The following is an 18,285-nucleotide window of genomic DNA, read 5'->3' as shown; positions in this document are numbered from 1 at the left end:
ATACTGTGATTTTATTGCGATTTGATGTTTCAAACATATTGCTCACCATAAGTCTGCTGCAGAGGGACGAGAGCCATGAGAAAACGAGTTGATCGGTCATGCAAATAAGTCCTGAAATTTAATTGGCTCCCTATATAAAAAGCTGGAGAACAAGCTATGAAGGAAATATACAAAAGTTTTGGTGCAGGTACAGCCAACAGGCAAAAAAATTATATTACGATATTGACAAAAGTGATACGATATATAGTTGGTAATAATATCCCGATATTGAACTATTGATTCCCCCCCATCACTATGTCATCACACACCCTTTCAGCCGCTATAAGTCCGTTTGATGAAAACATAAAATCTGTCACCAATTGGATGGAAACCATATTGCTAGTGACGAAAGATCAACAGCGTACCGGAATAAAGTTCCTCGTTAGTCATCGCAGCCCTAAGTCTGTCGACCACTACCATTTATGTTACGTGCGTCTGTCCACAAGAAATGTATCAATGTTTGAGGGTGACAGTCAGTGGCTTGATTATTCCTTTCTTCCTCTTTCTAGCCTACATATCACGTTTCAAAGATGGAGACAAACTGGACCTTTGTGCTGGCATTGTAAAGCAGATAGAGCAAATTTGGACAGAACAGGAGACCCATGCAGATGAAATGTGTTGACATACTGCATTTTCCAGGCCTTCCTTTCACACCACCTGATATAGTGGTTCTGGATGGCAGGGAGCTCAGCCCCAGTGATGTAATGGGCTGTCCGGACCACCCTCTTTAGCGTCATGTGATCAAAGGAGGTGCAGTTGCCATACCAAGCAATGATGCAGCCAGTTAAGATGCTCAATGGTGCAGCTGTCATTCGCTAACTTGGTGTTGGAGTCGTGCATAGCCACACAGTCATGGGTGAACAGGGAGTACGGGAGGGGACTAAGTACACAGCCCTGTGGGGCCCCCGTGTTGAGGGTCAGCGTTACTGTGCTGATGTTACCTACCCTCACCACCTGGGGTCGGCACGTAAGGAAGTCTAGGATCCAGTTGCAGACGGAGGTGTTCAGTCCCAGGGTCCTAAGTTTAGTGATGAGTTTGAAGGGGACTATGGTGTTGAACGCTGGTCTGTAGTCAATTAACAGCATTCTCACATAGGTATTCCTCTTATCTAGGTGGATGAGGGCAGTGTGGAGTGCAATTGAGATTGCGTCATCTATTGATCTGTTGGGGTAGTATGCAAATTGGAGTGGGTCTAGGATGATAGATGTGTGCCATAAGCAGCCTTTCAAAGCACTTCATGCTTACAGGTGAGTGCTACAGGGCAGTAGTCATTGTGGCATGTTGCCTTTGAGTTGTTGGGAACAGGACTGATTGGTGGTCAGCTTGGGACATGTGGGGATTACAGACCGGGACAAAGAGAGTTTGAAAATTACTGTGAACATGACTGTTGTCCAGTGCATGCTCTAGGAACACGCTCTAGAATACCGTCCGGCCACGCGACCTTGCAATTGTTGACAAAGGTTAAAAAAAATCTTACATCGGCCTCAGAGAGCGAGATCAGCCAGTCCTCGGTTAGTGGGAGCCCTCACGCACGGCAATGTTTTTGTCGAGGTGTGCATAAAATGCATTGAGTTAGTCTGGTAGCGGCATTGTTGGGCAGATCACGGCTGGGTCTTCCTTTGTAATCCGTAATGGCCCTGCCACATGCGGCGGGGCCTGTGTAAAAGGATTCCACCTTGTTCTAGGGCCCTATGATTTCCGCGATGCAGAAAATGCAGACTGAATCGCAGAATTTGGTCATAAAAATGGAATCAACTGAAACGTAGAATATGCAGCAGTTTCCATAATTTGGCTGAAATCGATAAAGGAGGCCTAATTGTAGTAACCTAAATGATTTCATAAATTGTAAAAATTACAGATGAGTAGGCCTAAAGAAATAATTATGTTTCAATTGGGGTGTTTTGAGAGGGGGGGGGGGGTCCCTTACGTCACCTAACTTGGCATTTACTTTGAGAAACATGTCAACCAAGTCGTCATTTTTTATTTTTTTTTATTTTATTCAACTCTAAATTCAGAGCAGAGCAACACCCAAAGGACTATGAGTCGTCAGGTGATAAGCTGTTTTGCAAATTCAGTCAACATACTATTGATTAGATCTGTAAAAATATGTGATGACCACTTAGTCTAAAGCCCATGTGAAAAACAAGGAAAAGTACCGTGTTAGCCAGAGCGTGCCTCTTCAAACGACCATTAGTGCAAGCGCATCAGCAGATACAAGACGAGAATTTATTCAGGACTTTGTGGCTGTGTGCGCCGAGTCTGACATCCCCTTAGAAAAGCTAAGAAAGCTATGGACATTTCTAGTGAAGCATTGCAAACAGGGAGGAGCGTTGACAGAAAATGAGAGCAGCCTCTCAAATTCACCTGCCCCGTGTGTTCGACCAACATATGACTGCCGTTCTACAGAAGATCCGTTGGAAGAAGTTTGCGGTGGTTGTTGACGAGACAGATGCAAGGGATTGCAGCATTCTAATCATTGGTGAGTTAACAGCCTATTAATATACTGTTGCAATAGCCTACATTTACATTCCGCAGTGTTAATTGTCCGCACGCAAATTATGATATTCCAAACGACGAGCTATCATGGTGAAATATAGCAATGCATAATGTCAGCAGCTGTCTGTCTCTCCATCTAGCTAACTATCTCTATATTGTTTTTACACTTATTTTGTCACAATAGGTTAAAACATAATTAAAAAGTTTCCTCAACTTTCATTGCAGGTATTGGAAACCAGTACTTTCTGGTGGAGAACATTTTCCCAAGTTATACTAGCCTCCCTCCACAGCAACAAACTGAACGGTGCCTGGGCAGCGGCCACAGATAATGCCTCCTACTGCCTGAAGACATACAAGGAGGTTCTGAAAGGAGTGATACACAGTGTCCATGTAACCCGTCTCTGCCATGTCATCAATCTGGTGGGTGAGACCTGGCAGTACTACAAATACTTCTCTGAAGTTGCATCACTTGTAACATGGATGAGATCTGTCTTTGTCAAGAAGCCTGCCAGAAAGCGATGGGGGAGCTTCCTCATTATGAAGGAGTTTGTGCAGGCCAAGGCACCTCCTGAAGCAGTGAGCCCCCGATGGAATAGCTGGTTTGAGGCAGTGAAGTACCATGCAGAGCATGTTCATCTGTACAGAGTTTTTGTTGGCAGAAAAGTCACCATCCCAAGCAGTCACAAACATCCTCAGCCAGCTGGAAACAGAGAAGGTGCAGGCCATCACTGTTAGGCTAACCATCTCGGAGGGCTGCTCCAAACTGATGACAGCTCTGTCAATCCTGAAAGGAACCCACCGTCCCACAGCAGTGTCTGCATACAATGTCATGGAAGATCTTGGCTTTTAACTAGTGAACGGAACGGCAAAAACATGTGGGTATAGTGCCAAGACAGATGAGCTATTGAGAAAGATGGCGATTGGAGAGAGAAGGGAGGTGCTTGACCATCTCCATGATGCATTCCACTTGGACCAGAGAGGTCTACAGGCTGGCTAGGGTGTTCGATCCCAGGCAGGCTCCAGCCATGGAAAAGCAGATTGAAGCCTACACATACACACACACACACACACACACACACCTGAAACCCATCAACAGAGCTCAGTGAAGAATGGATTGCCTACCAGAACTGTGTCCAGGAAGCCCTCAACTGCTTTGGAGCTTGCTGATTACTGGAGGGGCCTAGGTGCGAGATTCCCAAGAGTTGCAGAAGTGGCAGTGCCCTACATCTACTCCCAGTCGACAGAGGAGTTTCAGCAAATACAAGACTCTACTCACAGACAATCATGTACTTCAAATGGAGTGGTCTGTGATAGATGGAAAACTTACAATGGACAGACATGGGAGCTCATAAGGTAGTTCCATAGGTTGCCTATTGCATGAATCTTTATTTATAATGATACACATGTGAAACACTTAATTTCACAACAAAAAAAACAATGCAAAGTTGTTACACAAGTATAATTAGGTTTTTCCGATTGCATTGTTTCCTATATTCTTGCATTACTTTTTATTATTTATAATGAAACACTTAGTAGAACTCTGTATTGAAGCACTTGCCTTGATAAAAAAAAGTGCAATGTGTTGCATCATTACAAATTTAACGTTTATCTTATTAAATTGTTGTTTTATTCATTCACATTAGACACTTTATGATCAAATTAGCTTAAATCATAAAACAGAGTTCAGAAAAATACATCTTAAAATAGGAATTTGAAAAGAAAATGGATTTCATAGGTCCCTATTGTTCCTATATTGTTATTTTTCTTGTTAAATGGCTCTGCGGAGGTCGTAGCGGAACTTCTTGTACTTGTTCCTTTCCTCAGCCTTAGCCTCAGGTTTGGCTGCGATAGCCCTGCCCTTTCGCGTAACACCAACCTCTGTTAATCCAGGGCTTTTGATTGGGGAAACAGCAAACCGTCACTGTGGGGGGGACAACGTCTCTGAACCATTTCCTAACGAAGCCGGTGACGGAGGTGGGTAGCTCGTTGATGCTATCGGTGGAGAATGGGACATGTTCCAGTCAGCATTAGCAAAGCAGTGCTGTAGCATAATTTCTGAGGACCATTTCTCAACAGAGCAAGTCACAAGTACTTCCTGTTTGAGCTTCTGCTTGTATACAAGAAGCAGGAGTATGGAGTCATGATCTGATTTGCCGAATGGGGGACGAGGGTGGGCCTTGTATGCTTGCTTCTGGGTAGAGTAACAACGGTCTAGGACTTATTCGCCCTTAGTGGCGAGGGAAACGTGTAGATGGAAGTTGGGTATCACGTGTCTTAAAGACGCGGAATTAAAAATCGCCGGCAATTAGAAAAGCAGCTTCCGGGTGCAAGGTTTCCTGCTAGTTTAAAGCCTCGTACAGTTGGTTATTTTTCTTGTCCTTAGGTGACAGGGAAACAGAGGGAAAACTAAGGACAGACAGAGAGGATGAGGTGTGTGTGCGTGTTTAGTCATTTAGGCTGGTTGACAAAGCCTGACTAAGGGCCAGTCAGTCAGACAAGTGTCATCATTGGTTGTGACAGACTAGATGCCTCAGTCTCCCCAATCGTACGGTGTTTCAGAGCAGTTGCAACACTAAGACATTTCTCTATTAGAATTCTTCTGAGATACCGTTTTGATTTCTTGGAAGCCATCAAAGACTAGGGTATGTGCCGAGACCAACAACAGAACACTGTCTAGAAGCAAAAATGTTTTCACTTATGGGATAAATCACTAAAAAATATGACTGAATCAAAGAATTATTATATGTTCAGTGTCGCTTCATCGCTTGTAAAGCTGCTAGTTAAACGTGAAGGCTGAGGAACATTGTTCTCCCAGTCAGTTTGCTGAGAGCTGGCCTCTGTGCTGGCACACCATTGGGGACGTAAACAGCCCATGCAGCTAACATCACTGAATTGGATATCATTATAACTAATGGCTCTGACTCAGGAATGGATCAGACTCACCAGATCAGAGAGAGGGGGGGGGGGGGGGGGGGATTTACAGGTTTGTGTGATATTTGGTATTCATAGTGCGTGTGAGTAGCTTTCCAGTGCTACCATATAGGCCTAGGCTAGAACTAGGCTACACAGACAGTAAAAGGAAGACCATGTGCTCAATACTCTTGTAGTGTTGCACGGTATACCAAAACTTTTGTACTTTTCCGATACTAGCACTTTCTGGACCTGTCAAATGTGTCACACGTCATCGACAGAGAGGATCAAGTCTAGCAGGGCAGCCAATGTCTCCTTTATAGTGCGAGAGCACCGTGCCTGCTCCACTTGCTCACTGCTAGCTCCAGTCTAGCCTGTCCTGAGGAACCACTGCACCCACTGGGAGTCTGGTTGCGTCACCACTTACGCTGCACAGAAGTTAACACACTCGAATAACGCAACACGGCATGTAGAAATGTTGATTTATTTACTGTTCGCAAAACAATGTCCATTACAGGCTAGAACACTGCACAATACAAGACGATACTGGTAGCTTCCAGCTTTGTAGGCTAACTTTCCTTGCTAACTTACAGCTGAACCTAACATTATCTACCCTAGTATATTGTTTGTGATATTCAAACCATAACTCAAAATATTGCTGATTTCAAAGATTGTCACCGAAAACTTTATTAATTCACTTCCTCTCCCCATCAATATCATCTTTGCTGGAGCTGACTGTGAATGAGGTCATCGGTCTTAAAGAGACAGCGCACACTTTTATAAAAAGACGTGGTTGCTTCTTCTACGCAAATGTTGATCAGGACAATAAGTCCCAAATGGAAGACCGATTGTTTATCATCTGTGGCCCCATGAAATTAGCCAAAACAAGCTCAGTAACTCAATGAATGTGCACACTCCTATTGAATAGGCAGTCACCTGTACTTGATTTACCCAGTTTATCAATAGACTACAGATTTACCATTCAAATAAATGACCGTTATGTAGTTAGTTTACCAAAGTCAAATGAATTGTATAATTGATTAATTAATGCATACATCCAAAAATCAAACATTTCTATTATAAATGATATTGAACTCAAGAGAGCCGTCTGGATCAAGTTCCATTCTGTGACTTTGGCTAATATGCCTTTTTTTGCAGTTGTATTGTTTTGGAATCGAAGTCAAAATTCTGCTATCGTGACAACACTATCCCTGGTGTAAAGAAGTAAAAAGCATGGTTGGATTTGGAACCCAAATTCTAAAATTCACATAAAAAGTATATGCTGACTTTTTTTATATTTAGACAGACACGCCCACATCTCTGTAAGGCTGCTTGGGAAAACACATGGGCAAACTGCACACATAGTGAGTGAGTGAGTAATAACATATCCACTATAAATTCTACAGCTGCCATTTAAAGTGGAACAGTGTTTTAGCAACATTAAATCTTAAAAAACCTCAGGAAGAACGGCTGAACATTTTCTGACAAGCGAGCACATAGACATAAGTTTTCATATTTTAATTCTATAGCAATATAGATCGGGAAAGCCGCCGTGTGTTTGGACAACTAATAGACACTTCAGGAAATAAACTTCTGTCTTGTCCAGGACCAGACTCTACACAAGCGGATGTTTGTAGGCTCCAGTAGGCCTACATGCAAATAAGCCATTTGCCACACCGGCCTGCCATCCTTCATTTTGAACTGGACTGAGTTTTTACAGGAAGTAACATCGTGACTTTTGATCATTAGAAAACATTCACCAAAATGCCAAAAATCATACCTAAATGGATTTCTGCAAATATGTAAATCCCAAGGGAGTCCTTTTACATTTGGGAACTTTGCAATCCCACTGACCAAACAACCATGAATAGGTAGGCTCCCTCAGTTGCCTATGCACATCAACAACTAATGTTAGCCAGAGCAAAATTACCTCAAATCTAACAAGGGAACAGTAGATATACCCTCTCAAACTTACAGCTTGCTGTCAAAATTGCACTGATAAACGATGGGGAATAGTAGCCTGCTCGCACTTCTGCAGCTTGCCTTCTTGTCCCAACCCACGTTTTGACAACTGAATGGGAACATGCATGCCCGTTTGATTGATGCCAAATATAAGTTGACAACTAAGAGATATTCTAAGTGTGGATAACAGTTTTTCAAGTTCAGCATAGCTAGCTAACAAAGTGATTCACATTTCTTGCTAGCTAACCAAATGACACCTGTATCTCTAGCTGTAGCCACCGAAAAACGATATGGGTGGAAAAGTCGGCAACTCATCCACTGGCATGAAATCCTCCCAGCAGCTAGCTAGCGTTAGGCTCTATGTTTTTATCTCACTAAATAAGTAGCTACATGAATAGACAGGATAACTTATCAGTCATAACATGGCTAATTTGTGATCATTGCCCCTGCTAGTTTAATTGTATTGACATTCCCAGCCATAGTTACATTAGTCTTTATTTTCTTTTTTCTGAAACAGTGCATCCTGAATGACTGTCGGCAGCAAACAATGTACGCGGCCAGCTGTGATTTACAACCTGATAGCAATATCTGTTGGACTAACAAGAAATGTGTTGGTGAATTATATTAATCATCCATTGAACTGCATCCATCTATTCTGCCAACAATGCCTTACTGTACGACAATTTTCAGTAGAATATAACTTTTTTTTTTTTTTTTACACCTCTTACAAAGTTGGCTATGTAGCAAACTCAGAATGTCATACTTTGTACTGATATTATAAATTGTCTGTTTCATATCTGTAAAGTAGTTAAAACGGTCAGTTCCACTAATTACTTGAACTATTTTGTACTTCTCCATTACCAGCTCCATGCATGTTAGTGTGTGTGACCTTACTTGAACCTTTCAATAGCATATGGATTGGCTTTCAAAACAGTTATGACTTACTATGTGTGTGTATTAGAGGTTGACCGAGTATGATTTTTCAACGCCGATACTGATTATTGGAGGACCAAAAAAAAGCAGACAGAGACTAATGACAACAATACTGAATGAACAATATTGTTATTTTAACTTAATATAATACATAAATAAGATCCATTTAATCTCAAATAAATAATGAAACATGCTCATTTTGGTTTAAATAATGCAAAAACAGTGTTGGAGAAGTAAAAGTGCATGTAAAAAAAAAAAAGCTAACGTTTATGTTCCTTGCTCAGAACATATGAAAGCTGGTGGTTCAATATTCCCAGTTAAGAAGTTATAGGTTGTAGTTATAGGAATTATGACGCAGCGACTTTCTCGCTATACCATTTGTATTTCATATACCTTTGACTATTGACTGTTCTAATAGGCACTTTAGTATTGCCAGCCTAATCTAAGGAGTTGATAGGCTTGAAGTCAAACAGCACTGCGCGAATCAAGCATTGCTAAGAGCTGCTGGCAAACGCAGTAAAGTTTGAATGAATGCATACGAGCCTGCTGCTGCCTACCACCGCTCAGTCAGACTTAATTATAATAAATACAGAAATACAAGCTTTTGGTCATTAATATGGTCAAATCAAGAAACTATAATTTCGAAAACAAAACGTTTATTCTTTCAGTGGAATAAGGCACCGTTCCGTATTTTATAGAACCGGTGGCAACCCTAAATCTTGCTTTTACATTGCACAACCGTCAATGTTATGTCATAATTATGTATAATTCTGGCAAATTAATTACGGTCTTTGTTAGGAATAAATGGACAAGCTAGTTAACCTAGTAATATCATCAACAATGTAGTTAACTAGTGATTGTGAAGATTGATTGTTTTTTAAAATAAGTTTAATGCTAGCTAGCTACTTAATTCCTTGCAGCCACAAGGTCCTTTTGAGGCTGCACTCACGTAACAGGCTACGCAGTTTCCTCGAGGAATGAAATGTAATCTACGTCCAAAAATGCAGATTACCGATTCTTATGAAAACGGCCCTGCCGATTAAATCGGTCGGACTGTAGTGTGTATGTCTTGAAGAATGTGTTCTGAACTTTTGCCAGCAGGATCTGACAACCTCAGAGCACAATCGTCTGTACTCGGATGAACACAGAACGTATCTTTTACTTCACACGTGTGACAGTTTACATACACAGTGGACTTGCTTGCGATGCTGTGAACATAGTGCTAAGGCATCTACTTCCTCCATCGCGCTAACAGGCCACGACACACAGCTGATACACACACCAGTAACCACAAGTCAGGCTGGGAGACCATTAAGAGAGGGGTGTTTCCTGACATAGGTCTACCGAATGGTCAGGATATCTTCCGGCCCAACACCCCTGCCACACTTTGAAAGGCAAAAACAAGCCGTCATAATCCCATCTACACCAGGGTTCTCCAACTGGCCCATGGTTTTATTTGGCCCCTCAAGAACTTAGCAAACAATTTATATATATATATATATACACACACACACACACACACACACACACAGTACCAGTCAAAAGTTTGGACACAACTACTCATGCAAGGGGTTTCCTTTATTATTTACTACATTGTAGAATAATAGTGAAGACATCACAACTATGAAATAACACATATGGAATCATGTAGTAAACAAAAAGTGTTAGCCAAATCAAAATATATTTGGGATTATTCAAAGTAGCCACTCTTAGCCTTGATGACAGCTTTGAACACTCTTGGCATTCTCTCAACCAGCTTCACCTGGAATGCTTTTCCAGCAGTCTTGAAGGAGTTCCCACATGCTGAGCACTTGTTGGCTGCTTTTTCCTTCACTCTGCGGTCCAACTCATCCCAAACCATCTCAATTGGGTTGAGGTCGAGTGATTGTGGAGGCCAGGTCATCTGATTCAGCACTCCATCACTCTCCTCTACTTCCGGCGCCGACGTAGATGGCCACCTCGCTTCGCGTTCCTAGGAAACTATGCAGTATTTTTGTTAGGTTAGATTACTCGTTGGTTATTACTGCATTGTCAGAACTAGAAGCACAAGCATTTCGCTACACTCGCATTAACATCTGCTAACCATGTGTATGTGACAAATAAAATTAGATTTGATTTGATTCCTTGGTCAAATGGCCCTTACACAGCCTGAAGGTATGTTGGGTCATTGTCTTGTAGTCTTATAGTTCCATCAAGCGCAAATCATATGGGATGGCAGAATGCTGTGGTAGCCATGCTGGTTAAGTGTGCCTTGAATTCTAAATAAATCACCAACCAGCAAAGCACCCTCATACCATCTCCATGCTTCACGGTGGGCACCACACATGCGGAGATCATCCGTTCACCTACTCTGCGTCTCACAAAGACAAGGTGGTTGGAATTTGGACTCATCAGACCAAAGGACAGATTTCCACTGGTCTAAAGTCCATTGCTCATGTTTCTTGGCCCAAGCAAATCTCTTTGTCTTATTTGTGTCCTTTAGTAGTGGATTCTTTGCAGCAATTTGAACATGAAAGCCTGAATCACACAGCCTCTGAAAAGTTGATGTTGAGACATTTCAGAGTTCAAGTAAGAGACATTTATTTGGGATGCAATTTCTGAGGCTTATAACTCTAATGAACGTATCCGCTGCAGCAGGTAACTCTGGTTCTTCCTTTCCTGTGGCGGTCATCAAGAGAGCCAGTTTCATCAAAGCGCTTGATGGTTTTTGCGACTGCACAAAGTTCAAGAAGTTTTCCGGATAGATTGACCTTCATGTCTTAAATGGACTGTTGTTTCTCTTTGCTTATTTGAGCTGTTCTTGCCATAATATGGACTTGGTCTTTAACAAAATAGGGCAACCTTCTGTATACCACCACTACCTTGTCACAACAACTGATTGGCTCAAACACATTAAGGACAGAAATACCACAAATTAAAACTTCTTGCCACTATAGGGGGTGCTGTTTTCGCATTAGCATAATTTCCTCTACAGATTAAACTGCCTCTTATTCAATTATTGCTCTTACATATGCATATAATTAATACCATTGGATAGAAAACAATCTATAGTTTCTAAAACCGTTTCAATTTTGTCTCTGAGTTAAACAGAAGTCATTTGACAGCACTTTCCCTGACCAAGAAGAAGAATGCAAGATGTGTATGCTCGCTTCAACGCTCTGCCTATATATGGTCACGCCACCTATGACCCGAAACACACTTCATTCGTCTTCCTCTGGGTGTCAAGACGACGTCAGAGGAGAAATTTTTTGTTTACCTTGTACTGACGTGAAATAAGACCTATTTCTTTGGCGTGACCGACAACTTCCGGTTCTTTGACTCGCGCTATTTGGAGGTGCGATTGTCTACTGTTTTGCTGCCGTTACGGATGAAAACTATCTCCGTCTCGAAGTTTGTTTGATACATGTGACCATATCATCTTAATGTATGTTTTTTCAATATAGTTTAATCAGATTATTTGAATTTTTTCGGGAGTTTTGCCGTGTTCCGTTCTGTGACTTTTTTTTACTTTGGCCAGTCGACCAGTACATATGCTAAATGAAGAGGGAAAGTTGCCATTATGAATGGATTGAACGACTCATCAGGACTAAGGACACATTGATCAACATTCTGATGAAAGATCAGCAATAGTAAGACCCAATTTACGATGTTATTTCATATATCTGTCGTGCATGTGAACTGGTCGCGGGCGCCCAGCTGGTTCTGGCTGGCGTGGCTATGCTAATTTAGCGCTACATTTTGTTTTCGCTATAAAACATTTAATAAATCTGAAATATTGTTTGGATTCACCAGATGTTGGGCTTTCAATATCTGTACGCTGTGTATTTTTCTGAAATGTTTTAAGATAAGTAATTAGTTATATGACGTTGGTCTCTGTAATTGTTCTGGCTGCGTCAGCACTATTTCAGATTGCAGCTGCAATGTAGAACTGTGATTTATACCTGAAAAATGCACTTTTTTCAAAAAAAACTATGCTATACCATAAATATGTTATCAGACTGTCATCTTAGGAAGTTGTTTCTTGGTTAGTGGCTATATATATTTTTATTTAGTCGAATTAGTGATAGCTACTGACGCAGGAAAAAACTGTTGGAGTAAAAAAATTGTGTCTTATGCTAACGTGGTTAGCTAATAGATTTACATATTGTGTCTTCCCTGTAAAACATTTTAAAAATCTGAAATGGTGGCTTTATTCACAAGATCTGTATCTTTCATCTGGTGTCTTGGACTTGTGATTTAATGATATTTAGATGCTACAATTTACTTGTGACGCTATGCTAGCTATGCTACTCAGTGGGGGGGGAGTGGGGGGTGATCCCGGATCCGGGTTGGTGACTCGTTAAAGGTTAACAAGGCATACCTGTTAATTGAAATGCATTCCAGGTGACTACCTCATGAAGCTGGTTGAGAGAATGCCAAGAGTGTGCAAAGCTGTCATCAAGGCAAAGGGTGGCTACTTTGAAGAATCTCAAATATATTTTGATTTGTTTAACACTTTTTGGTTTCTACATGATTGTTATTCAAAAGTTGATGTATTCACTATTATTCTCTTATGGTAGAAAATAGTAAAAATAAAAACCTTGGAATGACTGGTACTGTATATATATTTTTTTTTAAATGATGAATTTTCATTGTTGGACACAAGGCTGTAAAAACACCAGGAAATCAGTTTCAAGTTAATATAATTTTGGAAATCTGGTCAAGTATTCCAATTAAGTGGACCCCGACCATCCACTCAAGAAAAAAAAAAAAAAAATTGGCCCGCGGCTGAATCTAGATATCTGATCTAGGCCTAGTAGTCTCGCTCCATGCAGGCCTAAACTTCAGCCAACACTAAGGCATTGAAATCTTATTCATATTTAAAGTGATTGACCTACAAGGAGCGGCAGACTTTATGCATTAGAGACGTCTTCATTTCAAATAGACAGATTAGGCTAGCTAGACGCCTGCAACCACACCAGCACAAAACACTGACTTCACTCTAAACCAATGAACCGTTTTACCAAGATGTCCACTGATTGCATTCAGCTTATGCATATATATATATATTTTGAAACACAGGAATGATTGACAAACTGATGTTACAACACCCACCCAGACTTATCTACCAAAAACAGGGGCATTGCCTTTTTACACTTGCAACATTTATTTACCTTGGCATGAGCCACTAGCCTCACACAGTTGGGTGCAAGAGACAACTCAAGAACTCCCACACATAGCTGTTTTCTTGTGAAAGGTCAACAGAGCGGGAAACAGGCAAAATAAGCATTATGGACAGAGCCTGCCAAAGGCGCTGCTCAAGTGACAGCATCATGTAACTAATGCCTTCACACTGTGACAGCCAAAGCATACAATACTACTGTCAATGGGAGGATGCTACCCGCAGGCCTGCAATCACAAAAGCCCAACATGTGTGGAAGAGCACTTAGGAAAAAAACTGGAGGCCTTATTTGTTTCATTCTCTCCCAAGTCACAGGCTTGGTCTCCAAATAGCCTAGGCCTCAATAGGGCTACAGAGGACAAATAATTTGATCTAGGCTCGTCATCAAATCCTCACACAAATTTGAGAGAATAATGAAGGCAGCCAAATCTATAAGATCTAAAAGTTGGCGTATCTGAGGTAAGTGTCTATTAGAAAACCGTCATATTTTCTCAAAATAGTGTCCAAACAGGTTAGTTGTTAGTTTCTGTAAAGTACCATGGCAATTTCGAGGCCACATTGGCAGAACCACATCATCACGGACACTAGCCAGAGTTAAACGTAACGTTAGCTAGCTATAACATTACATCAATAGTTCAACTCGTGTTGCAACAAAACAACCGTGGAACTAGCGTTAACTAGCTTTATTTCTTTAACCCTAGATGGAGTTCTCTAGGGCAATAACCATTTAGTTACCCAGAGTACACAAAATACCGACAACATTATTAGCTACAAGTCAAGTGTTACTAGTTTTATGAAATGGTAAAGGTGTTAATTAGCTAACGTTAGCTAATCTTTAATCAAATTGCAAGGACGTTGGCATTAATCACCATGAGAAATTGGGTGATTCCGTGTATTTTAGCTAACCAGCTAGCTAAGTTAGTTAACTAGATGGCTAGCCAGATCGTTAACATTACATGTCTCGCAATCATTTGGGAGTGTATTAGACCGGGCACACTGATCACAACCGACAAAAACAAACAATCGGGTGGTCAAACACAGCTAAGTTAGCTAGCTAGCTAACTACTTAGCGAGGCCATAGCAGCAGTCGGATAGTTAGCTAGTAGCTTGGTTAGGTGTCCGCCATCTTTTGCTGGCATTACTTACTGATGATGATAGCACGGTCCATTACCAGTTAACGTTAGCTAAAGTTAGCTAGTCATTTCAAACAAATATATTGTAGCTAGCTAACGTTAGTATCAGCTCGCTAGTAGTAGCCAATCACTTGGTATCTAGTTAAGCTATTTAATCTGTTATTTCAGTTAATTAGCTAGCTACTATCTAGTTCGCTAAACAAGATCCTATGCTACCTCAAGCAAAGATCTCAAGTCAGTTGAGTTGGAGGAACGTAGCTAGCCTAGCTAATGTTAGATAGCTGAAATACAAGCAGGCTCAGCTTGAAGCAGGAATGTACAATTGTAGAGGACAGACATCCAACGTCTCTAAGTGTGGGTGGTTTACCGTGCCTGTAGCTCCAACCCGGTGTTATAAACTCCCTGTAGCTATGTTCTCTCGATAAACAGCCAGGCATTAACCTCTCAGGCTGAGCGTCCAGCTACGATTGCCGTCTCTCGTCACAAACGGGTTCTCGCATACACGGTAGTAGCCGACTAAACTCAACTCCACGATTTATGAAGGAGTTGTGCGACAATTTGCGTGTGCGGACTGAAGCTCCAACGTCACATACACATATTTTATTTTAATAAAAATGACGTTTTTATCTATAACGACTGATTTCTGCACCCAACGAATAGCCCGCATATAACAATGTAATGTATAATTTCGGGCAATTCGTTTTGTCCTGAAATCAGTCGTTTTGAATAAAAACGTCATTTTATGTGATGTCGGAGCTCCCAGTCCACACTACTCATCGCTCAACTCCACCGGACATGTTTTATTGTTGGACATAAACTGTAAAAAAATATATATGTATTTTAGAAATCTGTTCCAAAGTATTCCCACGCATAATACAGTGTATATATATATATATATATATATATATATATATATATATATATATATATATATATATATATGATCGTATACAAATGTAAGCAAAGTTTGAAGTGATTATGCTTTAGTCAAATATTATATATTTATGTGCTTCTTGTGGTCAATTTCCAGTCTACGAAGTATTAGTAATTAGGTTCCGGCACCCTGACCACCGCTCATGAAAAGAAAATCGGGCAGTGGCTGAATCTAGTTGATGAGTCCTGCATTATATTGACAAGATAACAGCGTGACCGCTCTAACAATGGAAAATATATGTCCTCAATGATTGAACGCAGAAGAGAGCAGATGGGACCGTTCTAGCCAATGAGAGGGCCGATACCCGCATAAACAACAGGCACAATACGTTGTTTTTCTCAACATTGACGGAATGCCGCGTGAATCCACTTATAACAGTACATTTGTAACAGCTTATACATGACTAAACTTATATTCAATCAAATAAGCCTCAAGTAATTCGACACTTTCTGATAGACCTCCATACAAAAAGGGGCTTATCTCACGTAAACAGATTTTGGGCAGAGTAAATCCTCTCGCTTTGCCTCTCCCTCTCTGGTAGCAAGACACCCTGCAGCAAAAACCGACGCAGACGGCGACGTCTGATGCCACCCCAACTATGTCACTACGTTTGCGTCTACACAAGCAGCCCAATTCTGATATATTTTTCCCACTAATTGGTCTTTTGACCAATCACGTCTTTTTTCATGTCTTTTCACTTCTGATCTTTTTCAGATCTCATCTGATTGGTCAAAAGACCAATTCGTGAAAAAAATATCAGATTTGGGCTTCCTGTGGAAAGGCAGGCTCGTAGCTGGCCTGGACCGAATACTTTGATGGCTACGAAAATAAATGTACATTTCAACCAGTGACCATAATAAGAAGAATTTGTAAAAATAAAATAATGCTTGCTGGATTATCTCAGTCTATTGTAGAGATTGCATTGTCAAGTTTTTGGTGCTGTTATGGCTAGATTTGTCAATAGGCTCTCTAAAAGTAATTTTAACACTATTCAAAAAAACTTAATATATCACTGAAACACCTGAAAATGAGATTGTTTGTTCCTGAGACAACAAATAGGTACTATGAGTATATAATCTTATTGTTACAGGCACCAAGATTATTGATGCCTCCCCTTTGGCTCCTCCAGACAGACATAGGCTATGTAGTGGCTATAGTCTATGCAAAGTCACTGTGCTTCCTCCCTGTATAAGTCTTATGTCTCTAAGCTTTTTCTGGGTTTTTTGGCAGGTGAATGATGGCCTGCTTGTGGCCACCCCCTTGCCATTTTGTTGTGTGCAAGTGTGAAGACCGGCCACAGCAGAATTGACAAAAACAAGCAGTCAGGAGTCATTGGCTCCCTGCACCCAATCCCCCAGAGATAATTATTATTGGGCCATTCAGCCACTGTGTTGCTTATTCAAGAGGACAAGGCCTCATTCTCCAATCAATTAACAATTGATTATGTATGTACTATGTTTATTATCTATGCACTTTACCTCTACCTACATGTGCATATTACCTCAATTACCTCAGTTAACCTGTACCCCCGCACATTGACTCTGTACCGGTACCCCCTGTATATAGCCTCGCTACTGTTATTTTATTGTTGCTCTTTAATTATTTGTTATTTTTCTATTTTAAATTTTTTTTGTAAATACTTTCTTAACACTTATTTTTCTTAACTGCATTTTTGGTTAAGGGCTTGTAAGTAAGCATTTCACTGTAAGGTCTACCTACACCTGTTGTATTCAGCGCATGTGACAAACTATTGAAAGCATTTTGAGACAAAGATCTGAGGTTGTGTAATGCAATCAGTGAATAACTGACAATGAGACAGTGTGTATACTGTAATTTGAACTGCAACTTAAATAATAATATCATTGTCTTCCTTGAAAGTGTGTGTGCGTGTGTGTGTGCGTGTGCGTGTGCGTGTGCGTGTGCGTGTGCGTGTGTGTGTGTGTGTGTGTGTGTGTGTGTGTGTGTGTGTGTGTGTGTGTGTGTGTGTGTGTGTGTGCCCGGGCCAGCAGAGGACGCCAAAGTCTTTCTTTTAGTGTTGACTCGAGCCATAATGTTCACAATCTTTCCCATGAAAGCTGTGTGTGTGGACTCAACCCGAAAGAGAATTAGAGACAAAGGCAGAGAGAGAGAGAGAGAGAGACAGAGAGAGACAGAGAAGGGATTCAATCACATCTATGAAACAAAGCTCCATTACTTTACAATACACCAATATTCTCATTCATTACTTAAGAATACACAGACTATAGACTTGAATAATGAAGGTGACCTAAACTCTGTGTAATTATATCCAGATTGAATTCTCCCAGGAACCTCTAAGTTTCTCACAGGTACTTCATCATTCCAATTAGACCTTGATCTAAATTTAAACAGCAGAAACAAAAATACTGTTTCATCCATGCAAAAAAAACAAGTTGTTGGGTGTTCCAAAAATGTGCCTTGGTATTCTGCAGTTCATCATTCATGGATGTGTTTCGTAAATTCTTTTGTGATAAGTTAAGCTTGGTTCTAAGAGTTGGATGAAGTCTTGGAAGGCCCTTTGGCTACAGTATGTGGGTGCTGCTGCTCTCTCTGATTCTCACCATTTACAGGTGCAGTGCACATGTGAGCGGTTTATCATGTGAGCGCTTTATAAAACCTCCTCGTTATAAGTAAACAAGTTTCAAGTTGTATTAGTCATACAGGATACACATGGTATACACCGTCCAACAAATGCTTG

General features: G+C 40.9%; 1 protein-coding gene across 2 annotated transcripts in view; it reads right to left on the bottom strand.

The window, feature by feature from the left end:
* The window catches only part of LOC120028139 (NEDD4-like E3 ubiquitin-protein ligase WWP1), a 56,329-nt gene extending 41,138 nt beyond the window's left edge, over positions 1–15,191 (bottom strand). The window contains exon 1 of one of the 2 annotated variants that reach the window (XM_038973340.1): positions 15,003–15,191. The gene's annotated coding sequence lies outside the window, so the exon portion shown is untranslated. The remainder of the gene's footprint in view (positions 1–15,002) is intronic. The other variant, XM_038973339.1, reaches the window with a different exon arrangement.
* Between the last annotated feature and the right edge of the window lie 3,094 nt (positions 15,192–18,285).

The sequence above is a fragment of the Salvelinus namaycush genome, chromosome 33 (genome assembly GCF_016432855.1).
Source record: "Salvelinus namaycush isolate Seneca chromosome 33, SaNama_1.0, whole genome shotgun sequence".
Taxonomy (NCBI): Eukaryota; Metazoa; Chordata; class Actinopteri; order Salmoniformes; family Salmonidae; genus Salvelinus; species Salvelinus namaycush.
This window is presented reverse-complemented; position numbering and strand designations above follow the sequence as displayed.